Source organism: Balaenoptera acutorostrata, chromosome 15 (assembly GCF_949987535.1).
Source record: "Balaenoptera acutorostrata chromosome 15, mBalAcu1.1, whole genome shotgun sequence".
Taxonomy (NCBI): domain Eukaryota; kingdom Metazoa; phylum Chordata; class Mammalia; order Artiodactyla; family Balaenopteridae; genus Balaenoptera; species Balaenoptera acutorostrata.
The window spans coordinates 21836-46667 of NC_080078.1; the positions used below are offsets into that span (position 1 = coordinate 21836).

General features: G+C 53.5%; 1 long non-coding RNA gene across 1 annotated transcript; it reads left to right on the forward strand.

Annotated features, from left to right (window-relative positions):
- Nucleotides 1–15066: 15066 nt before the first annotated feature.
- LOC103014901 (uncharacterized) lies at nt 15067–18299 on the forward strand. The gene is made up of 3 exons (XR_450355.1): nt 15067–15192; nt 17478–17641; nt 18214–18299. It is a non-coding gene; the product is annotated as an uncharacterized LOC103014901 (long non-coding RNA).
- Nucleotides 18300–24832: the final 6533 nt, after the last annotated feature.

Here is a 24832-nt window from a genome sequence, read left to right on the forward strand (position 1 = left end):
CAGGTGAAGTTAACCTGCCCAGTAATGGGGAGAGAAGGGCTGCCATAGCCAGACAAGCTCCATGCAGTCTGGGCTGAGGGGTGAGAGTGATGCCTCCTTTCCCCCTTGTGTGAGAGGCGGGCCGGGTGGGGTAACAGAGGCCTTTCCTGTTCATGCTTTGCCCACCTGGGAGGTGCCCCTTAGCTCCCAGACAGTCCACCCACTCACCTCTCCCCACACCCCTTGAGTTATGTTTCCTGAGATTTGGGGGCTGTGACAGTGAGGTCCATGGGTGTTGGGACGGGGGTGGGTGGAAGGTATGTCCTGTCCTAAACTCTCGTAGGCAGGAGTGATGTATTCGTGAAAGGCAGTGAAAACAAAGGTAAAGGAGGGAATGTCGGCTAAGCCTACAGCCCAGCGTTTCAAATGAGCACGAGTGGCTGGGCCCAGGCAGAAATGTAGGCTGGGAGGAAGGCCTCCAGGAAGAAGAGGGGAGGACCTGACACCCCCAGGGTGTGGAGGGGCGAGGGGACTTGGGCCTGGCAGGACGGATGGAGGGGCCAACCAAAGCATGGTCCCCATGGGCAAATTTGAATGTGGCCTGCATTACAGGTGAGGGCAGTGCTAGACCAATCCCAGAATGTTGCCTGAAATTTGTATTATAATTTGGTTTTAGATTATATTTCTACTTGATCTGTCTCTCTCATAAATAAATGGAATACAGCATGGCAATTCTGGCTACTTCAGTTCTGGTTAATGAAGATTTTAGTGCACTAAGATTTTATTGGCTAATTAGAATTAATTATAATTTGGGGGTATTTTACCATGCCATCATGCAATTTTCACTGTTGCAAATGGAGAATGAAATCAAGTACCCGTGACACTAAAGCGACCTGTTCATCTTCAGTAACTTGAACGGAGTTAAGTAGCCCAGTCAGTCGGGCTGTCTCCGCAGCTTCTTCCAGAACGACTAACTGAATTTTGGGAGAGAAAGGCTTTCAGAGATCAAGGGAAGAATGACAGGCAAATGAAACAGCTCACAGAACTCTTCAGTACAGGCTTTTCAAGCTCCGTGAGCAGTAACATCCAGCCAGATGGCAGGGTCCTGAGCCCCCTCAGGGTCGGTACACCTTTTGTCCTGGTTTATTTGAATTATTTATGCAGAAAACTCTTTTTCCCTGGCTGGGAATGCCTGTTTTCATGGACATCTCTTTTTAGACAACTCCCCTCTATTTTTTTTCACCTATTTTTGAGTAATTCCTGGGAATAACATGAAGAGGCATAAGTGACCTTCACCTGGACACAGGTCCAGCATTCCCTCTGATGCGCTTCAGTAAAATAAGGTGAGAGCAGAAACTGGTATATTTTTAGATGAAATTTCTTTGAGAAATAGTTTCTATTTTATCTGTAATCCTCTGGCTAATGTTTAAAACCAGTATTCATAATGCTGCCTAAGAGCTTTAGAATAAATGGATTTTAATAAAGAAAAGCTATTTTAGAGTGCTGTGTTGTAAGAGGGGCTCGGCAAAGAAGAGGAGTGGAGAGGAGACTAACAGATGAGGGGACCCCCAGGGCCCAGAGGGAGCAGCCGGGAACCAGGCAGAAGTGAACGCAGGGCACCAGACAGCCAGGTGCCCGTTCCTGGACCTCCCGTGAGGAGAGAAGTCAGCAGCAGCCTCAGAAGCTGGTTTAAGCCAATATGGGCCTCTTTCTAGTCCTGCAAGGTGAGGTGGGTGCTCTGCCTGCCCCTTTGCCTCTCCCTCCCCCTTTCATCTCCCAGCTCCTATCGAATGGGTATTTTTATTTGTGAAGCTGATACGTGTGCCTTTTGTTCTGTAACCATAATTAAATCCCTGGTCTTGGTGTCGGGTGTACAGTGTGTATGCCTAAGACGCCCCACACACTGTGTCTCCCCTTTCCTAGTTCCACCCACAATTACCGCTGACCACTGCTCCCACTCTGTGTCAGTCCTGTGAGGTGTGCCTTGAACTAGGTCGTAGCAGGAATGTTTACACCCCAGATGCGGGCATACCTGCAAATCAGCACTTGATTTATTGCTTTGCAGAGTGTCTTGACTCAATAAAAGGACAGAGAAAACGTTAACAGTGCAGATTAAACTTAATACTGTGTTGAAGCCAATACAGTGTGAACAGCACAAGAAAATGGAGGAAATATTCTTTTAGTATTAGAAAACTATAATCCAGTTCAGTCAAGAAGTCGTTGACAAACAAGAGAAGATCAGACTGAGTTTTGTGGCTTCATTTTTGTCTTATCCGTTAATGCAAAAAAAAAAAAAAATCCACCAACATGGGCGTGGGAAGGACCCTCGCTGATCAATTACAGGCATGGGTTACCTGTAGAGACAAGAGTTCGCCAAAAATCAACAGAAGTATTCTGTGAGAATCAATTGGTTGTTTGGAAATTACAATGAAGAGTATTGTGTATTTTTAAAATTACTTGTAAACTATGTGCTCCAGACACTTTACTAGAATTTACAATAGGCTTGTACACGTACGTACATGCATATGTTTTTGTTCCTGAGAGCCAGCTGTTAGACCTTTACCCACAGTCATGGCCACCAGCGGGGCTCTGCCCTGGGATGGGTCAACCTTCATTTCTTATTCCGTCAAATTCTTGCAGTTTTTATACCTGCAGTTATGCAAAGTTCAGATACAAGGAGATTTACTTACTGCATGATGCACCCATTTTTGCATAGATTTTGGTGGTTTTCAGTGATTCTATTTGACTCTTATAATTGTGGCAAGTTGTGCATTTACTCAGCAAATGCCCTGTGGTCTGTGCTGAGCACATCATGGCCAAGGATGCTGTCCTGGTCCTCAAGAGGTTAGACCCGAGTGAGACCCTGTGAGGGTCATAGCAGATTCCCAGGTACTTACAGAAAAGTCAAGAGACACAAGACAGCCTCCTTCTCCTCAGCAGTGTCTAAGAGGCTAGTCCTCGCCGGCGACCCCGTCCCTCCTCTCTCATGGTCCTGACTCTCCAGGGCCCCTCCCTGTGGCCACCATCGCCGAGCCCTCTTCCCTCCTGGTCTTGGACCTGCTCTGCTCCACACCTGGGCTCACTCCGGAGCTGAGCGGGTCCTGAAGCTACACCTCAGGGGTCTGATGCTTCTAGAGACATTTGGGGTTGTCATGGGCACTCCTGAAGGGACAGAAGGCTGGCCCTGAGGGCAGGTGATTAGTCCCAGGACACAGTGTGGGTGGGTGGCTAGGGTCACCTCTGCAAATGCCGAGCCTGGGCTGGGTGGGCCACCTCCCCGGACGGAGCAGGGGTGGAGGACCTCGAGCGTTTCAGTATGGACTACTTCCCCTAGCTGCTTCTGAATGGAACCCCCCACATAGTACACAGAGGGTGTGTCTGTGACAATAGGGTTAAGTGACAGGATCATCCCAGAGACATCAAACGGGTGGTGGTGGGAGGGTTGTACAGCCACATGCCGTGGTCCTGCGGCCAGCCTCCTCTTGGCCCTGGCCCACCATATGTGTGGTGGCCCAGAGGGAGGGAAGGCACAGGGCTTTCTGGTCATCGTTGGATCTTCCTTGAAATAAAGAGGCCGCCGGTGTGGCCTCCCATTCAGATCCCATCAGCAGCTACACGAGCCCTCCCCACGAACTGCCCACCATCCACGTGGGCAGTGCTGCTCTCCAGGCAGCTCTGGAGATTAATTAAAGAAAAAATAAACATCGCTGGGGACATTATAGGACATGACACTTGCTGCCCTCTCTTTCTGAAGCTGTAACCATGATGGATGACCCATTGTTGGATTATTATGAAAGATGGACAAGCTTAGAATTTCAACAAAACCTAAAATATCATCAGTGAGCACAGTCAGCTTAATGGTTCATAAAGCAGCTGCTTGATTGCTGACACGATAGGTCTAGAAGGAGGGCCTGGCCTTTCCCAGCAACCTTGCCCTGAGAACATGGATTTTCTCCAGAGCCTTTGTTTCTTTTTCCTTCCCGTCCCGCTCCTGGTGCTCTGGTACCTCCGGGATCTGCCTTCTATACAGGACCTGTTTGTCTGGGGCAGTTGCGTGGCTGCATTTTGGGAACCAACTGCAGGTGACCAGACTGGCTCAGCTCCTCCCACACGAGGTTCAGGCCTCGTGGGCAGGTGACACACTCCCTTGGGGGCACAGAAGTTTCAGGTGCCGAGGAATTGACAGCAGTATCTGGGCACAGGCTGTACATGGTTTACATCCGAAGCCTGTTCACACACAGCAGGCGATTAAGACAACAGGTTGGGTTTGGGTGGACCTGAAGCGCACCTGCTGTGTGACCTTGGATGGTCACCTCCCCCCCATCTCCAGAGCTGGGGTCATGCCATCCACCACAGAGGGCACCACATGGCACAGTGTAAAGAGATGCCGAGCGTGCAGCGCCTCCTCGAACCGGCCCAAGGGCAGGTGGCCGCTGCACGTGTCCCTCTCTAGGCCCCTCTGGAGACCTCTGCCTCCCTGTTCCCTTTCTGTTCGCATCTCAGCACGACAGGCAGCCCGGAAGCTGTGACAGAGGGCGTGGTCTGCAGGGCAGAAGACCCTGGTCCAGGAGGTCTTACCTGCTGCCAAGTGACAAGATCAGAAAGGAGGGACTTTATGTTAACCAGTGGCGGCAGGACGCTCTGATGAGCGGTGGACATTGAGTCACAGGTTTCCCGGAGCAGGCGAAAGCTGCCTCCTGAGCAGGGTCAGAGCGGTCAGTTCCTCTTAGCAGCCTGGGGACTGAGGGCCACGATGAGAACGTGGATGTGGCAGAGGATGCTGACAAAGGCTCTGTGTGTTACTGTAGCAGCAGCTGCCTCGGAATAATCACAGATGTGGCCAGTGTTGTTTGTTATTCCCATGATTAGGTTCAGCTGCGTAAACAGAAACCCAAAATAACAGTGGCTAAAACAAGTCAGAAATGCATTTTATTCCATGTTAAGGAAGCACAGAGGTTGGCATTCCCAGCTGACATGAAATTCACACCCGGGTCACTAGTGACCAAGAATGCTTCTACCCCATTGCTCATGGCTTCCCTTCTCCCTCCCAAAGTGGCTGCTGGAGCTCCAGCCTTCATATCTGCCCACTCCCCAGCTTGCAAGGAGATTTCCAGAAGCTCTCAGACACCACTCCTGCTTATGCATCTTCAACTCCAGCTTACCTGTCCACCTATACCGGCTGCAGCAGAGTCTGGGAAATGCATCAATAGTTCAGGTGACCATGTGTCCACCTGAAAGTTGGGCATTTGTATCCTAGATCAGCAGTACCCAACCATTTTGGCACCAGGGACCGGCTTTGTGGAAGATCATTTTTCCACGGACGGGTGGTGGGGAATGGTTCAGGCAGTCATGCACGCCATCGGGAGCGGCGGATGAAGCTTCTCTCCCTCGTCTGCCGCTCACCTCCTGCTGTGCGGCCCGGTTCCTAGATCACATCCTTTACTATAATAAACCAGTAAACGTAAGGAGTGTTTTCCTGAGTTCTGTGAGCCACTGTAGCAGATTACCGAACCCAAAGAGGAGGGCAGGGGACCCCCTGTGTTATAGCTGGTTGGTCAGAAGCACAGGTAACAACCTAGACCTGGCACCTGAGTGGTGGCCATCCCAGGGGTTGACCCATCACCCATGGGATCTGTCAGAACTGAGGGCACCATAGGGTGCCCAGCTGGTGCGGGAAAAGCCCACTCTTTTGGTGCAGGGGGTGAGTGTGACTCAGGAAAGCAGGGGTTTTTTCTAGACCTCAGCTCGATCTAGCAATCTTTGTCACAGGTATTCATAAATTCTCCTTCTTTTTTTTTTTTTTTTTTTTTTTTGCTGCTCTTCTGATGGAAAGTAGAAGCTCCCTGAGAGGAGGTGAAGGCCCAATTACTGCGGGAAGGAGGAAGGAGGTGAGTGGGGAGGGGCCTCAGTCGTGCCTTCGGGAGGGGCAGCAGCTCTGACTGTGGGGAAAGGTGGGGGCAAGGAGAAGGGGTCCGAGACAGATGTGAGGTAGACAGAGGGAGGGCAGAGGGGATGGACAGAACCCTTGACTTCAGAGGGCAGGCTCACGGCAGGTGTGAGAGGACATGGTCGGCCTATCACACGACCCGTAGGAGAGGTTCCCCAGGCTGTAGGGCACGTGGACCTGGATTCAGACCAGGGGCTGGGGCTGGGGCTGGGGATCAGAGGCCGATGCTCAGAGCCGAGGGGTCGCGGTCACGAGCAGGACAGTGACGCGGGGGAGAGCAGTACCAGGATGGAGCCAGGACGGTGACGCCGTGTGAAGGAGGCTGGTGAGGCCGGGTGGACCAACGAAAACAGGAAAATGTGGTGAGTGGGAGCCAGATGGGGAAGTGTTTCAGGAAGGAGTGGGATCTGTGGCCGGTCAGGAGAATTAGAGGGCAACAGGGAAGGGCCGCGCCATGCCATGGCCACGGGAGGGAGCGTGGTGCTGTGTAGACCGGCGTGGGCAGCCCCTGTGAGCACAGCCGCCAGCTGGTCCACATAGTTCAAAAATTCCCTAAACTGAGGGCTGCGGTTCCACTGGGGTCGCTGGAGGGCCTCCTGCCTCCTGCTCCACCCCTTGGTGACACAGAGGGGTCACAGTTTACCCTAATTGCCTATTTCCCTTTCCTTCAGAAAGAGCCCAAGAAATATGAATTTTACTGGTGAAGTTGTGATCATTGGGGCTGTTCACTTGCAGCAGAGTTTTCAGGTCTGAACAGAACTCCTTCTCTGTGGGTGTGTGTGGAGGGGGTTCAAGCTGGTCTGTCCTGATGCCCTCCTCGGTCCAGGCTGGGCCCACTGAGGCCCCTGAGGAAATGCACAGGCGGCAGAGCGTGGGGCACAGACCCAAGGAAGACAGAACGCTGGAGGACACGTCTGCACAGCAGAATTTCCTCCTGGATCACTGTCCGGTTGCCAGAGCCACGCGTCTGCCTGTGAGGGTACTAAGATCTCGTCCACGATTCATCACGAGACCAAAGTCCCACAGTGTGAGAGGGGACGGGCCTGTCACCTGGGCTTTCTGTACAAAAGGCCCTGCGGGAGGAGGGGGCACACCTGTGTCCCTAACAGGGTCTGGAGGGCCAGCCCCGAGGTCAGACACACAGGCCTGTTCAGGGGCCAAGCTCCGCCCGTTGAGACGTGACGACAGTACTAAAGTCTGTGATTCTAGGTGAAGATTTGGGTACAGATGCTATCAGGGATGAACAAGGACAGTCAGTATCGCAGAGTAGATTTTTGGGGGGGTTGGGGGGGGAGGTGGCACACTGTGCAGCACACGGAACTTCCCTGACCAGGGATCAAACCCGTGCCCCCTGCAGTGGGAGCACAGAGTCTTAACCACTGGACCATCAGGGAAGTCCCACAGAGTAGATTTTATCTTCACTAAGATGTGGTCTGCGCCAGAATCACCTGGGACTTTTGTGGAAAATGCAGATTCCTGGGACCTGTTGAGTAGAATCTGTGGTGGAGGCCCTTCAGTCTGCGTTTAACAAGCTCCCTCGGTGAATCCCATGTTCATTGGAGCTTGAGAACCAAATTATTGGTGATTAAAGCAATGGGAGCTGAGTAAGGCTGCCCCTGTTCCCAGACAGGCGACCCTGGACACCTCCCTGCCCATCTGTCCGGGCCCTTCTGGCTGCCAGACCAAAGATACCACAGACTGGTATTTATTTCTCACAGTTCTGCAGGTCCAAGATCAGGGTGCTAGCACGGTCGGGAGAGGGCCCACTTCCTGGTTCAGGGATGGCTATCTCCTTGCCATGGCCTCACTTGGTGGAAGGGGCCGAGGGGACCCCAGTCTCTTCTTACAAGGGCACTAATCCCTTTCATGAGGGCTCTGCCCTCATGACCTAGTCGCCTCCCGAAGGCTCCAACCCCAAACGCCATCCCATTGGGCATTAGGATTTCCCCATATGAATCTGGGGAGGACACAAACATTCAGTCCTTGCATCACCTAAGCCTCAAATTTCTCTTTTGCAGACTGAAGTAGCATCTCTCTAAGATTCTTTTTGTTTAAAGTAATAGAAATCAAAGCCAAACTAAATCAGGCAAAATAAAAATTAAACATAATTTTATTAGCTCAGGTCATTGAAAACGTCCAGGAGTTGGACTCTGGCAGACAGATGGACTTAGAGACCCACAGAGTCACTGGACCCTCCCTCCCTCGCTCGTCTCCAGAACTGCTCCCTGAGTGCAGCTTCGCTCTCCAGAAGCTCCTCCACAAATGTCACCAAGACCCATTCTGGGCTTACCTCTCCCTCAAGCTGGTGATCTTGAGAAACAGACCTCTTCTCTCTGCTCCACACTTGAGTTCACATCAGCCTGCAAGGTGGTCTCCAAGACCGTGGGGTCGTGCTCACCCTGGGCCCATTCACACATCAGAGGGACCAGGGGCTCGGGCTGGCCAGCCTCAGCCAGGTGCCTGCCCACCAAATCCCACCAGATCTCACCAGATCCAGGGAAAGAAAATGCAGCTCACCAGCAGAGCTCATGTGAGGCTTCCGACAAAACCCACAGCCGGCCTTCCGTACAGGAAGAAGTTGGTGAGCTTCTGCCTGTGAATGACGCGGCCTGCATCTCTCAGAACGAGGGCTCTCCCGGTCCAGCCCCTGGTAGACGTGTCCTGTGTCACATTCACGGTTCTGCACGGCCCTGGCTGCTTCTAGGACACGGGACCCAAGCAGGTGGTGTCAGAGCAAAAGCAGAACAGTCCTCTTAGCTCTCATTCACATCTAATACCAGCTCTCCCGGCTCCGCAGGTGGACGTCCCATCCCTGCCGGGGCATCAGGTGTCAGGCAGAGACCTCGCAGAGGGTGTGCAGCTCCCCACACGCATGGAGAGACTGTACTGGGTGCTCTGGGGAAGGATTCCCTGAGCAGGCTTCTATTCTGGAAAGTAGAAACAAAAGCCCCTGGTCGCTGTTTGCCAGAAGACAAAGAAATCCCATCGTCAAGGGCAGCACAGTGTTCAGCCTTGAATAAAGTACCCATTGAAAGTGTTGAAGGTTTCCTCGGGGAAGAGTCTCAGGGACATTTCCCTCAGCTGCTGTTTTTGTTGGCTGGCCCCACAAGGTGCTGACATTTACCATGAAGGAAGGTCCGGAGGGACACATACACAATGGGTGTTGACGGAAGTAACCCTCCGGTCAGAACAGGAGAGCCACACTTCCCAGAACCTCTCCTGGGGCCAGTGGCGCTGATCCTGTGGGCGTCTGTCGGGGCCTGAACACAACCCTCACCTGGCCACACAGGTGTGGTTTCATTCGCGTCCAATTCAGCTTTTAGGAAGGTAGTTCCTCGGGGCTCAGGGAACAGCGTCACGGTCACTGGCTCAACATCCCGATTCCCACCGCGGCCCGCGTAGAGCTCTCCTTAGCTTTGGGTCCACGACAAGGACCCTCTCCTACAAGCTCTGAGCAGATGCTATTGTGCATGCAGACCTGAGGGTCTGCCCTCACGTCCCGTCATCCTTGGCTCACGGTGTGATACCAGGGGGCCAGGTCTCGGCAGTCAAGCTGAGGTGGACCAACAGTTCCTCATCAGCTCCCAGTTTAACCATCTGATAAAAATCATGGGTCTGAACAGTAGGCTTTCTTAGAGGAAACGGTGCTTTCCCATCCTGGTAAGAGACGACAGTGGGTTCCTGAGCTGTGAGGTTAAATTGTGGAGGGACTCTGGGCACCAGGGCCTGGCAGACGCGATCATCAGGAGCTCCAGCCTGTGACCAGACAACTTCCCTTGCCCCCCAGACAGAATCTGCTTCTCTGAGGAGCTGGAGGGATGAGGGCCGGATATTGCTTCTGGCCAGTTGCCAAGTGCCTCTCATGACCCTGCCATCTTCCCCCTGTACCTCCTGACCCCGCTTACTCAAGAGAAATGCCAGCAGGAAGGACGAGCTTCCGGCCTCAGCTCTCACCACTGCTGTGCCCTCTACCCCAGACAGGCTGAATGTCCCCCAGCCAGATGCTAGCAGGGCTGCCCCCCGCCACCGTGGAGGGCTGCTCAAGGCCCTGAGGGGTCCGCTCAGCACCACCCCGGAGTGTGAGCAGTCCTCAGGGCAGTTGCTTAGGTGAACATCCAGGTCCACAGCAGCTGCCCTCCAGCCCAGAGGACAAGCCAGGGATTTTCAAATTGTGGTGCTCAGAACAAGCTTCGCATCCCAGGAATTTTGGTGGGCATTCCAGGAGGGGCTAAGTCAACCCTACAGGTCCTCACTCCCACCCTGGCCTGCACACCCTGGCCTACTCTGCCACAGAAACGTTTGCAGTAAAGTTCCCAAGCAACCTGCAAACGCACAGCCGCTTTTGATGGCGCCCACTGTTCCCCACTCTTTCTTCTTGAAAGCAGATGGTTTCGTGTCACGTCATCGCCAGCTTCACACAATCTTCCCAATCCAGGTGTAGTCTTGTGGACCGGCGGCTCGGACACGGTCTCCGCGGCCACGTGGGTTCCCATGACACCAGCATGGGGCAGGGGGTGGTGTGCACAGCATCTCCGCGGATGTGGCCATCTAGCCCCCCCTGCACTGCAGGCATCAGTGGGGCTATTCAGTTCCTGGTCCCGACAGTCGGAGCCAGGGGGGGCCAGACCAGTGGGATCTCTGTGACTGGCCACCTTTCCCCTGGACTCTGGGGGCAGGCAGAGGTGTCCTAGCCTCCCTGATGGGAGCAAGCACTGACAGAAGAAGCAAGTTCTAGAGGGTCTCTCCGTGGCCTCAGGTGCCGCCCTCCGGTCTGTGTGTGAGAATCACTCATCCACCACCCACCACCGACAGCTGTCTCTCTGGCCACACAATGTCCGTGGTTCAGTGACCTCTCAAGCAGCACAGTCCTCTTGGCCGTGGGTACCACGCTCCGAGCCAGACCAGCCAGCCTCCCAAACTGGAGTCTGCTTGCAGGGAGCACCCCGGTGGAGCCGCCTGCGTGGTCGGCCTGGCTGCTCCCAATCTAAAGGACCCAGGGTCTCCAGTGGGTCCCTCAGATCCTGCAGAGTTGTCGGGGTGTCCCTGGCCCCTCCAAGACCAGGGTCGAGGGATTCCAGGTCCCCTACCCCTTGCAACTCCTTCAGCGGCTGCATTTTGATGTTTTATCCACTTTTATTTACATATCCTCATATTTTTTGTTATTTATTTATTCATTCAATTAATCAAGGGCTGAACTTTAATTTTTTTTTATTTTATATCAGAACATAGTTGATTAACAATGTTGTGTTAGTTTCAGGTGTACAGCAAAGTGATTCAGTTATACATATACATGTATCTATTTTTTTTCAAATTCTTTTCCCATTTAGGTTATTACAGAATATTGAGCAGCATTCCCTGTGCTATACAGTAGGTCCTTGTTGGTTATCTATTTTATAAATAGCAGTGTGTACGTGTCAATCCCAAACTCCCAGTCTATCCCTCCCTCCCACCCTTCTCCCCGGTAACCATAAGTTCGTTCTCTAAGTCTGTGAGTCAGTTTCTGTTTTGTAAAAAGTTCATTTGTATCCTTTTTTAAAGGTTCTGCATATAAGCAATATCATATGATATTTGTCTTTCTCTGTCTGACTTACTTCACTTAGTATGATAATCTTCAAGCCCACCTATGTTGCTGCAAATGGCATTATGTCATTCTTTTTAATGGCTGAGTAATATTCCATTGTATGTATGTACCACATATTCTTTATCCATTCATCTCTCAATAGACATTTAGGTTGCTTCCATGTATTGGCTATTGTAACAGCGCTGCTATGAATATTGGGGAGCATGTATCCTTTCGAACCATGTTTTTCTCTGGATATATGCCCAGGAATGGGATTGCTGGATCATACAGTAGCTCTATTTTTAGTTTCTTAAGGAACCTCAGTACTGTCCTCCTCCACAGTGGCTGCACCAATTTACATTCCCATCAACAGTGTAGGAGGGTTCCCTTTTCTCCACACCCTCTCCAGCATTTGTTGTTTGTAGATTTTTTTGATGATGGCCATTCTGACTGGTGTGGGGTGATATCTCATTGTAGTTTTGATTTGCATTTCTCTAATAATTAGCAATGTTGAGCATCTTTTCATGTGCTTCTTGGCCATCTGTATGTCTTCTTTGGAGAAATGTCTATTTAGGTCATCTGCCCATTTTTTGATTGGGTTGTGTGGTTTTTTTTTGATATTGAGCCAAATGAGCTGTTTGTAAATTTTGGAGACTAATCCCTTTATCCACTTTTATTTACATGTCCACATATATTTTTTAACAAGTATAAAATCATTGAATCTAAACCACTTGTATGTTAAAAATCAAGAGGACTATTTCAAAGGGAAAATGGACTTGAGCTGCTCCCTGCCTCAGGGGAAGACCCCGCTTCCTATGGAATCCTTAAATGTGGCCTTGGTTGAAAAAAAGACTCATTAAGTCAGGGCTGCTCCTGTCCCAATGCCCAGGACGCAGGTGTGTCTGTCCCTTGCAGACTCCTGCCACTCCCTCCCCAGGGCCTTAGGTAGTCGTGCAATTTCCTCATTGTGTGGGTTTCAGCCTGGCTTTTAGTCACACCCACAGGATTGCAGGAGGAGGAAACAGGCCCCTGACTCTGTGCGGATACAGATTCCATGAATGTTCGCTCTGACCTTTGCAAAGTCCAGCATCATTAGCAGTGCAGACATTCAAACTCTCCTCAAGGCGAAAGCAGGACTAGGCATCTGCTGTGCTTGCTTAATGAGCCATAAAATGAGCCGGTGGGCAATTGCTTCTCACCATCAAGCCCCAGCTTGAGTGACAGCCGGCCAGGACGGTGGGGGGAGGGACGTATCTTGTCACAAAAGCCCGAGGCACTGCCTTCCTAGATCACAACTGACTAAAGGGAAAATATTTATATGCACACACCTCATTTCCCATTATCTTAAATTTTTTTTTCAGTACTTAGTTTCTCCGTCATCATTTTGGGAGAATGTTAACACCATTAATCTTCCTTTCTTTAATTACGATGAGCCTGAGTGAGAGGTTCCCAGAGGCCGGGCCTCCTCACCCCGACCCTCTCCCCACCTCTCCCTCCTCAGACCCACCTGTTCCACCTCCCACGCCCCTGGCCCCCCCACCCCCCAGGCTCTTCTGGCTCAGCAAGGAGCCCCTGCCCTGACCTCTCATCTCCTCTATGTTAGCAAAACCTGGATCATTCTGTTAAAGAGAAATTTGAGGAAAACACACACCCATAATCCTGTTACTTTAGCACATTCTTTTTCACATTTGCTCACACCTACTACCATTTTCAGCACTAATGTGGACATTCCACGTGGCCTCTGTCTCAGGGCACAAACCACCTTGTTTTAACACATAATTGGCACTATTTTCTCAGGATCTAAGTCATGCTGAGACCTGTCGTAACACAATCATATTCCAGTAACTTCATCAGCCATGATTCACCTCCCATCACTTGAATGCTAAAATGTTCTTTTCCTCCATGTGTATATTTTACACGTAATGTCACAAATATCTTCAGGAATGGAAGCCTTTTTTTTTGTTGCTATTATGTTTTTATTTGTTTGTCCTTCAGCTGAGTAATTTCCTTCTGGGTCGATGGTATGAATAGCTTTAAGGGTCTTTTTTTTATATATAAATTTATTTATATTTTATTTATTTATTTTTTGCTGCGTTGGGTCTTCATTGCTGCACCCGGGCTTTCTCCTGCTGCTGAGAGCGGGGGCTACTCTTCGTTGTGGTGCGCGGGCTTCTCGTTGTGGTGGCTTCTCTTGTTGCGGAGCACGGGCTCTAGGCACACGGGCTTCAGTAGTTGTGGCCTGCGGGCTCTAGAGCGCAGGCTCAGTAGTTGTGGCGCACGGGCTTAGTTGCTCCGCGGCATGTGGGATCTTCCCGGACCAGGGCTTGAACCCGTGTCCCCTACATTGGCAGGCGGATTATTAACCACTGCGCCACCAGGGAAGTCCCTAGCTTTAAGGGTCTTGACTTTCAAAAATGTTGTGCAGACTGCAGGGCTGCAACACTTGCACTCGGTGGAGACCTGGGTGGGTCCTCAGAACTGAGCCATGGCAGGCAGGACACTTGGAACAAGGGGCAGGCGCGGCTCTGGGGTCAGGTCGGGTCCCCTCCCCTTAAGGTGTCACGTCTCAGTGTTATCACCCCAGACAGTAGCCAACCTTGTGCACCCCCCTCACTGTGTGTGTAGCCAGGACCCAGGTCTAGGTTCTAATGGGAGAGTGTGGGGATAGAGGGCTCTTCCTCAGAGATCAGGGAATAAGGGCTCTGACCTCTCTCTCTCTCTCTCTCTCTCCCTCTAGAAAGCCTGCTGCCCTGCTGTGAGCAGCCAATGAGGAGGCAGAGGGGCCCACATGACATGGACTGGGGGCACCCATGGCACCCCTAACCCACCCCCTGACAGCCCTCAAGGCTGAAGACACAGCCAGGCCGCCAGATCCCCTGACCACAGAAAACATGAGAAGCCAAATGCTGTCATATTATGATGCTGGGTCCTGGGCAATTTGGTAAGTAGCACTGGCTTTGGACCACTTTATGGTGCAGTGCCTTTCCCTTTGTCAGGGGTCCACACAGCCATCTCCCCCAGTCAGCCTGCCCTGCAGCTACCCCTTGCTCTGCAATGCCATGTTGGCCCAGGGCTGTCTGCACACCAACTCCCCAGGGCTCTGGTGTAGAAAGCAGCCTCTGTCCTGCAAGGGGGTCATGAGGCCTTTGGGAAAGTGACCCTGGGGCTCCCACCCACCCCCAGGGAAGATGCAGCGATGCCGCTGGTCTCCTGGCGATGAGTGGGAGCCCTGGGCCCAGGAAGGACGGGAGCCCCCGTCCCTCTTACTCTTCGTCCTGGACGCACCACACTCGAGGGCTGAGGGCAGAGCCTGGCTCCCTGTGGGCACTTTGGGATGTGTGTTCAGTTAACGAAGGGGTGAGTAGATCAGAGGGTTAAACAAGGCCTCTGTGTAAGGCAGGTCCCCAGTCAGCCCCAGAGGGTCCTTTCCAAGGAGCCCCAGCCTGCCAACGTGGCTCCGAGTGGGTGGGTCGGGGGCCTTCGGGGGGCTGGCGGAGGACAGAGCAGACGGCCGTCCTGCTGCTGCTTCTCTGTTCTCTTTCCACGGCCACCCGTCTGCCTCCGGGCCTGGAGCCAGATGCTGCATTCTAGATGGAGACAGAAAAGGAGAGGTGGAGTGTGGCCCCGGAGCGTCAGCTGAGGGTGACCCTTTCCAGACTCGCAGGGCCCAGCGGACTTGGACCTGCTCTGGTGATTCTAACGTCAGGTACAGCAGGGCCCGCTGCCCTGGGTTTACTCACCTCCACGAAGCTGCTCCAGGATGGGGGCTGATGCCTAGCCTTCTGGGTGGAGAGGAGCAGGGGCTTCCTGGCCCTTTCGAGAATCCCTGCTCCTCCAGGCCTGGAAGGGGGCTGTGCACACGCATATACATACTAACACGCACGTGTGTGCACACGCACTTGAACATGCGAACACACGTGTACACGCATCACACACACGTGCGCGCGCACATCCACACACGAATACGTGTACACGTGTACACACTCACCCACGTCTGTGTGTGCACACATGTGTGTTCCTTGTCCCTCAGCTCTTCCCAAAGGGGCACACCCTAATTTCCTTGTGATGGGACTGAATGTCCAGCATCTAAGCTCTCAGGCACCGCTTGGGAAGGCCCTGCCCTATGGTCAGAGCAGAGAGGTCGGGGCCCTACAGGTGGGCAGCCCTGCTCTCGCTGCTCCCCTGCCATCAGGACCCCAGGACCTGGGCCTTCTGGCCGCCTGGGCCAGCGTTTCAGAGGGACCAGTACCCATGGCTCCAGGGCCTTACTCCTGGACTGACCCTGGTGTGTGCCTGCCCTGGGGGACCTCAGTTTACTCACTTGTGCAGCAAGCAGGGGGGCCACCAACCCTGGTGGTGGACGACTCGATGCCACTTGCCCAGATCCTGGCCGGTTTTTCCTGCATCCCTGCAGTTTTCTGACAAAGGGGAGGCATGTTAGCGCTTGACATGTCCTCACCTCTTGCTATTTTTGCAAGAGGCCTGAGCACAATATTTAAAAATAGAAATAATGAGGGAAAGCAGAAGCTCTGACCTTGAGTCCTGAGGCCAGGACAGGATTCCCAGTACCCTCTCTGGCTCAAGATGATAAATGATCATTGTGCTGTGTTTGCCCTCGGCTAATTTATCCTTGGCCTAGAGAGAAAATTTCTGCCTTTTTTTCTCTTTGTGGGGGGAGGCTGGAAAAGTGCTTCAGGCCTAACCTCTGTGTCTGGTCTTCTGTGGCGGTTCTCTGCCTGGAAACGCTGTGCGGACCCCGTCCCAGGGGATCGGGGGTCTCACCCCTCCTATGCTGGCCAGAAGCCAGTGTGTCCCTACCACACATCTGGGGGTATTCGGGGAATGACCCCCCACTTCCCTGCCCCCAAGCTGCACCCATCCCCCTGCACAGGGACCGAGAAGGCCGGGGATCCTCCAGCACCCATGGGAGGCCGTGTGTCAGTGGGACACTCAGGCATGGACGTCATACCTACCGTCCTCCCGGCCTTGCTTTGGTGTCCATTTGAAATTTGCGATGTGGGACACACTGACCCTTCCCCACTCTCCCAAGGCCCCACTGGGCTCCTGAATCAGAAGGACGTCTGCAAGGACCCGGGGCCAAGGCCTGGGACTGTCTTCTGGTCCCCACACCTGCATATGGCTGTGTACCAGCCCCCAGCCCAGGCCCTGTGTTTCTGAGGTGTATGCACACCTCTATATACAAGGTCCAGAGCAAGCAGAGCTTGACCCTGAAAACCGATGTTTCTGAATCTCACTTGGAGCCTGGGCGACCGCTGGCCTCCCTCAGCTGGTGGACACCCCCTTGGCCTTGGGGGCTGCTGCGAGGTTCCAGGCATCCTGGGTCCTTCGGATGGAACGAGCTGTGGGAGGGTGGATGGGGGGGTGCCCTGCCCCATGTATACGTGTGAGCCGGGGGCTGCGGTCTCAGGAGTTGCCTCCCCAAGGCTCTTGGGACTGGCTGCCTGGAGCGGGGCTTCAGGCCCAGAAGTCTAGGACAGAATCTACGAATTCCAAACCAAGTGGCAAGTGTGGTCCTAGAGTAACATTTTTTTTAAAATGTGTATAAATGGAAACTTTATAAAATATTCTGTATTTAAAATATGGAAACCAAAGGGTCTCTTTCAAAGGGTCTCTTTAAAAAGAACCGTATAAGGCCAGGGCAGAAAACTGCAGATCTGAGCCCCTGTTCTGCCTCCATCTTTGCTTACCAGCAAACTGAAATGATTTTTGTATTTTTAAGTGGTTGGGAAAAAATATAAAGAAGAATATTTCTTGACGTGCAAATTATATGAAATTTAAATTTCAGTGTCCATAATAAAGTGTTATTGGGCCCAGCCTCCCACCAGGTACACCCGCAGAGGCTAAAATGTTCCGTGTCACAGACCGCGCCCTCTTCCGCTCCAGACACCCCGACTTCCTGTGTTGGGCTTGCATGGAGGGCTGGGGCAGAGCCCGACGAGGCTAGGAAGCCAAGCATCCTTGGTTCTCCAGGTCCTCATGGCAGAAGAGAGATGATGGATCCCAGGGACTGGGAATAACTTGCCCAGGAGGCCGCTGGATCATGGCTGGAGCAGACACTGCTTTGAGCACCGAGGCCTGGAGGCCAGCTGGACGGCCCCCACGTGGATGAAGAAATGGCCAGGGGTTTGCAGATGGTATGAGTGTGAATGCAGCGGCCGTGCTCTCCTTGAGCCGGGCCGGGCATGCAGGGTGCGGGCAGAGGGTGGAGGTCGGGCCTCAGGTGGACAGGGTCTGGGCCAACAGCTGGGCTGGCAGGGGTCCTCCAGGGTCTCTCAGTGTCTGTCTGCTGGGAGAGGAGCTTGCTGGCTGTCCCCTCCCCTCCAGCCTCCCCTCCCAGCTCTTCCCAAGCCGTGTGCTGTCCACTGGGTGCTCCTTTGTGTTCCAGACGCCTCCCACCCTGTTCTGCTGTTCACAGGGAGGGCGGGCGGGCTGGTGGCTGGTCCAGGCAGGGGTCAGTTCCCCTTCTGTTTTGCCAAAGGATCTGGACCCTGGGATGAGATGAGACCCAGGCAGGTCCTGCACCACTTCTGCTGTAGACTGAACATTTGGGTCCCTGCCAAAATTCGTGTATTGAAACCTGATGCCCAACATGACTATTGCAGGAGGTGGGCCTTTGTGGGGTGATGAGGTCCCGGGGGTGGAGGCCTCATGACTGGGATCAGGGCCCTGGTGAGAAGAGACCCCAGAGAGCTCTTTTCCCTTTCAGCCACGAGGATACAGTGAGAAGGCAGCCGGCTAGTGACCAGAAAGTGAGGCGTCACCAGATGCCAAATATGACAGCGCCTTGATCTCGACGTCCAGCCTCCTGACTGAGAAATAAATGTTACTTAAGCCGCCCAGGCTGTGGTGTTTCTGATAAAGTCGCCTGACCACCCTGTGAGACCTGTGTGGACGGAGGGAGCTGAAGAGAGGTGGACACAGGCCCCCAGCCCACCCCACCCCTCCCGCCCCCTGCAGCGACCATGAGGGAGGCGGAGCCGGGCCCCCTGGGAGCAATTCCAGATCCCTGTGTTCCGGGGAGGCCACACCCCACTGTAGGCGATGCGGGGCCTTGGGAGGCTGCTGGGGGAACCCCAGTGCTGGGGGCTACCCCAACCATTCTGCAGGGTGAAGGGTATGCATCGGGCAGGGGACTTCAGCACCGGGGCCGAAGGCTCCAGGACTGCAGGGTGGGATTTCTGGAAAGTTCCATTGCTTTGCGTCACTGTGGCCACTAGTGCTTGTCCAGCCTTCGGCTCCTGCTTCTCCACTTCTCGTTGACCCTATTTTTAGTCCAAACTGCTGAGGCGTCTGAAAACATCGTTCAGATCTCCTCCACACCTGCCTTCTGAAATGAGAGGCCAGGCTGAGAGTCAGACATGATGGGGGAGCACAGACCATTGCAGAGGCTGCGTCCCAGGGAAGGGTCCCATCCCCTCCAAGTCCCCTGAGGCCTAGGGCCAGTGGGGGGGGGGCTTTCTAAAGAGAGCCCAGCGTCCCAACAGCCTCTCAGGGGCCCCTCCCTGGCTCCTCCGAGAAAATAAAGGCCACGCTGCATGGCACCCGCGGGGACCACAGTCAGGTCCTGTCTGGGGGCAGCAGCCTGTAGCGGGCTCTGCTCAGAGGCACAGGGGTGGGGTGGGGAGTGCGGCCTGGGAGGCACAGGGTCCACGCTGTGCTCACTCAGATCACAGAGCGCCCGAGGGAAGTGGGCCAGCTTGACGCCCAGTTCTCCTCCCTCCTGTGAGCTGGAGACATGCGTTTGGGCTGTTGGCATCCTTTAGAGAACGGTCTGGACCCCCTACTCACATCTCTGCCGCCTCAGTCCCTCTGCCTCTGGCTTTGGACCATTCTTTCCCCGGGGCTCCGCCCTGCCTCACCTGCCCTGGCCGATGCTTCTGAGCCTTTCTCTGACTCCTCATCCTGGAGGCTCAGCTGGGGTCCTGGGTGCTGGGCCCCCTCTGGTGGGCCCAAGTTTTCCTTTAATCTCTGGAGAGAGTGGAGACGAGGAGCCAAAGCTCTGAGGGGAAGTTGAAGCTGTTGCCTCTTTGGATCAAACACAGTGATTTCCCTGGAGTGAACTCAGTCCTTCTTTCCAAATTCTGTTGCAGTGCCTGGGAGGCTGGGGCAGGTCAAGCTTACGGGAGTCCCCGGGAGGCAGGCATCCGTCGACCTCGCGCCCAGTGGGAGCGAGCAGAGGGGAGTGAGGCTTTGGCCTTTACCCCTCGATGAGGGCCTGGACTGGAGGGGCACAGATGAAGAAGAAGAATTGCTTTTGTTGTCTTCTGATAAAGAGAGCGGGGTTTGGCCAAGGAAGTTTGTGCAGGTGACTGCAGAGCAAAGTGGGGATAAAGGAGGCCAGAGGCCTCCGTGGGCCCTGGAGTGGACGCCATCCCAGCGGGGGTGGGGCAGGGGGCACGGGCGCTGTCCTTGCTGCAGCCGCTTGACCGGCTGGGAAGCTGCAGAGAGGAATGCACTTGGTCAGGCCTCGTCCAGGGGCCCCTGCTCAAAGCCCGATCTGCAGAGTCTGCCCGTGTGCAGCCATGCGGTACCCCGTCCCAGGGCAGCGCACAGCCCTGTCACCATAGCGATGATGCAGAGGTGTGATAAAAGCCATCTGCCACTCATAAAACACGACATCACTTTTCTGCAAAGCCAGAAGCCAGCCTGGGGCTCAGGCAAGCAATGGCCTATAAAATCCGGAATAATCACCTCAAAGCATACTTTCCAATGTAAAGAACATTCTAGGCAGCTGTTTCCAGATTATTTACGTGAAACCATTTTACACCCCTGACTTTTACCGTGTTCACTGTCTGACCCTTCCTAAACCCTCCCCTGTGGTCCTGCAAGCAGTCTCGGGAGCACAGGCCACTGTCCCTCTGAGTGACAAGTGGCAGAGCTGTGCTCCTGTGTCCTTTGCCCCCAGACGCATTTGGCAGGCAGGGCCAGAAATGCCAGCGATCTCCAACTTGCCAGGGAGGAGGAGCTGAGCTCTGTCCTGTATCCGTTTCTATGGTACCATAAAGAACAGCAGGTTTTGTCTGGGTTGGACGTGAAACCCTAACTCAGGGGGTCCTCCCTGGCCAGGGCTGTGAGGGGACCCCTCTGGCCATGCCCCGCCAAGGGCAGAGCCTGGGCTTGCCCCTCGACACCAGAGGAGATGTGGAATCTTCATGGGTTGGCAGAGGAGGAGATGGAGTTCCCAAAAAGGGCTGATTACTGGAAGTCATCACTGTGGCAACAGGGGTGTTGGATGGGGCCACCAGGGTGGACCTGAAGCTGGGGCGGGGTCAATGGGCCCCACAGCAGGCTGTTCCCCCAGGGAGAACCTGACGTCCTACCATGTGGCTTGTCAGCATGAGGTTTTTGCTCCAGATCCAGAAATTTGGTAGCTCTGGATAAGAATTTTTGCTGTAATTTATTCTCTCACTTGAATCTTGCATTTGCCTGTAAATATCAAATCTTATTTGTCTGATATTTGCATTTTCATCTCTAATCATTAAACCTGTAAATTACATTCATGCATAAAATAATGTTTGGTGAAGGCCTTTTAATTTTACAAAATGCCTCCTTCTAAAATTATTCCCCTACACCCCAGAAAAGACAAAATGGTGTCACTGGTAACTTGGAGACAAAAATATTTAGTAAGTCTTATCAATTTTGGCTTCTGCTATTCAGGTTAGCAGTGGACATCTATTATCCCTCAATTATTGAAAGGAAAGAGACAACTAAATTAATAACGTCTCTAATTACTGTGTCCTCATCCTGCCCAGACCCTCCCATCCTGGGGGCCATGGCCCTGGATGATTCAGCTGGTCCCAAAGCAGCACCCCAAATACTCTTGCATGCCTTTCCGTTTCGATCTGAAGGCGCCTGCGTTGTGATATCTGTGTGTTCACAGGACAGAGTGCACTATGTTGCCAGCTGGACACCACAGCCGGGCCAATACAGCAAACAGTGCCCAGCCAGCACCCAGACCCACAAAACCTGCACCAGAGCTTCCGGGAGATGGGTGCTGCAGACGCCCTCCAGAGGTCCACTTCTGCCCCAGGTGCCCTGGACGCTCTGCCCAGTAACTGTCCCCTTCTTCTCAATCTGCCAGATCCCCCACCCTGCGGGGCCCTCGTGGAGCGCCCCCGGCCCCCGCCCAACCATGCTCCCTGGGCACGGGAGATCTTACACCACCAGATTCCGAGCACTCCGCCTTCTCCCCTGCTTCTCCCGAGGCCACAGATCTGCGGGACCAGAACTCACTCCTCTAGCCACGCCGCCCCTTCGCTTAGAGGCCTCTTTTTCTTCTCTTTTCTCTCCATCAGATTTCATAGCATTTTGACTCTTCCACTGGTCTTTTCAAAGAAATGTCTTCTTGTTTTACTTGCCATCTCCACCGTTGTTTGTTTTCTATGGCATTTGTTTTTGCTTTGTTCTGTAGGAATCCATTCCTTCTTTATTTGGGCTTAGTTTACTGTTCTTTTCCTAGTTTCTCTAACTGAAAGCTTAGTTCGCTTATTTTTAGTCATTATCATTTTTTAACAAATGCGGTTATCACTCCAAGTTTCCTCTGAGTACCCCTTAGGTGGCATCCTACAGGTTTTAATAGGTGCCGTTCTCATTTGTGTTCATTTTTAAATGGTCTAATTTGCCTTTTGGTTTCCTTCATAACCCCCAAATTATATATAGCAGTGCTTTTATTTGTGGTATTAATTTCCAGGTAGAAATATTTTTAAAGCTTAGCTTTTTTTTTTTATTATTAAACTGCACTGTGTTCAGTGAACAGACTGTAGATGATGTATGCATATGTATCTGTATATATGTATATGGTATATATACGTACATACTCCATGAACCAACTGTAGATTATATATGCTTATGTATCTGTATGTACATGTGTCTGTGTGCATACACACACATACACACACACATACTCAGTGAACAGACTGTAGATTTTCTTCCTTTGGAATTTCTTGACAATTTTCCTTATAGTCAGTAGATGGTCAGTTTTTGGTGGCTATTCCATATATGATAGAAAATAATATATTATGTATTTGAGTGATACAAAATGTGCAAAATAAAGTCAAGCTTTTTTATTGTTTAATTTGCTCGTTTTTTTGGCTTCTTGGTCTGTCATTTTTAATTAGAACAAAGGGGCTCTATTTTCCAAAGACCCCTCAGGCTGTGGCTGTGAGGACGAGGACAGGAGAATGAATGGGCCGGAGTCCCAGCAGGAGGCACTCAATGGGCTGGCTGGTGGGGCCAGTGGGGCCAGGTTCGTCCACAGGACGCTAACCCCACTGCGGCCGCCCCTCAGAGTCCCCCAAGCCCAGCACAGATAACACTGGTCTTACTGTCCCCCTCTCCTATGGAGGCGTCCCTCCTGCTAGTGGTCAGTGTAAATCCCTCTCTCCCGGCCCATTACCCCAACGGCCCCAAGTCCCAGGCAGGCGAGGGAGGGCAAGAATCTTTCCATGTTTTCTAGTTCCCCCTGACAAGGGTTAAAACCCCAAACCCCGTGATACCTGGGCACACGTGGATGCCCCCCGCAACTGCCCAGAGACAAGCCTCCTCCACCAGCCCAGCTAGCCCCACCCCCAGCTCCCAGAATAGCCTGCGGCCAGGGCTGGCCTGTGGTAAACAGCCCAGGAACCTCCCTGGTGGGTCTGGGATGAGTCATCCTTAGGAAAACACAGGGGTGTGACTGGGACCTGAGCTGGTGGGCGGGTCCCTCCAGCCCTCCTTCGTCCACTCCAGGCTGGACACGGGCTGGCAGGGTACAGAGGGGCTGCAGTGGGTAAGGCAGGCTTGGTGTCCCAGAAGGAGGAGGCATGCCAACTTGCAGGCTATGCTGCTCCCCTTTCTACCCCCCAACTCAGGAAGGAGGGTCCTGGGCCCTCCTGGAATGTTCCCCAGCCCTGCAGGACAACTGTCACCCTGCAGCTGTCGGCCCACAGGTCCTGGGACAGTCCTCCCTCTCCCGCCCCAAATGCACGCTCGAACTTCACGGCCCAAGTCTCTTCCCAGCCTGTCCCAGGTTTCCGGGTGCCACTTCACAGGTGACACTGGATTAGACTCCAGTGCTGGTCCCACACCCCTCACATGACACCCACAAGCGAGCGCGTGCACCTCTCCCCTTCCGCACAAAAGCAGCCACTGCCCTGTTCGCCCGTCTCCAGGCGCCCCCGGCAGCCCTTTCTGCTTGAAAAGACTAACAGAGCCCCCTGAGCCAGGCCCACTGGCGGCTCCCCACGGCCTGGGGAGATTTTGGGTGGAAGGAGCACCTGGCACGTGGGGGAACCAGGGGCCCTAAACGGGTAAGAGGCAGGTGGCGTCTGCCCTGTGTCTGTCCCCAGGGACCTCGCCTCCCTCTGCCTGGAACACTCCTCCTCACTGGGAACCCCCATTTGTCCTCTGGCCCAGTCCCAGCACCTCCTGTGAGGTGCACCCACCCCTGCAGCCCCAGTACCCTCCTCCTGTCCTTGCAGGGCAGCTGCTGCGCCTCGAGCCGGGGCCTCAGGTCGGATTCCCGGAAAAGCCCAGGTGAGGCCGCACAGTGGAGAAGGCGGCTCCTGCCCAGGGTCCTCAACAAACACACGGCTCAGCATCCGGGTGACCCCACTCGGGACCAGGGCCGGTCCTGCCGAGGACTCCAGCCCCACACACCGCCAAGTTGCTTATTCGCTCCCATGCAGGTTCTAGTCAAACGTCCTTTTCTCAGGGGCCGTCCCCGTGGAAATAGCAGTCCCCTCACCCAGAACGTGCATCATTCCCTCTCTCTGTGGTACCGACCTTATCTTCCTACGTAATTCCTGGCACCACCCGGCATATTTCACACTGGTTTATCGGAGCGCCAGCCTTTGGGAGGAAGAAGCTCCCAGTGCTACTCCTCAGCCTTGATGAGGCCGCGTTTAACCCCTGGTGCCCTTCCTGGAGTAACCCCACCTGTCCTGGCCTCTGCCCGGGGACAGTACAGCAGAGGCCTAAGGGAGCCTCGGACCCTGCGCATTGGCGTGCATGTGTGTGTACCTGTGTGTATGTCTCTGAGTGTGTGTGTGTATTTGTCTGTGGCTGTGCCTCTCTGTGTGGGCATGTGTATGTGTGCGTCCGTGCATGTCTGTGTGTGTATGTGTATATTTCCTTGGATGAGTCCATTAAGCCAAGTCAAATTACTGCTCAGAGCAAAATATAAGGAACCAGGCAGAAAGACCCGGCCAAGAGTTTTCCATGCTCTGACCTCCTGTGGTGAGTGCTCCGTTTTCAAAGGCTTTTTTCACATCACCTTCGCCTGTTGACACCTGACCCCAAGCTGGATGGTGGCTTGTGGTCCCTTCTTTGACACATGCCCTACATCT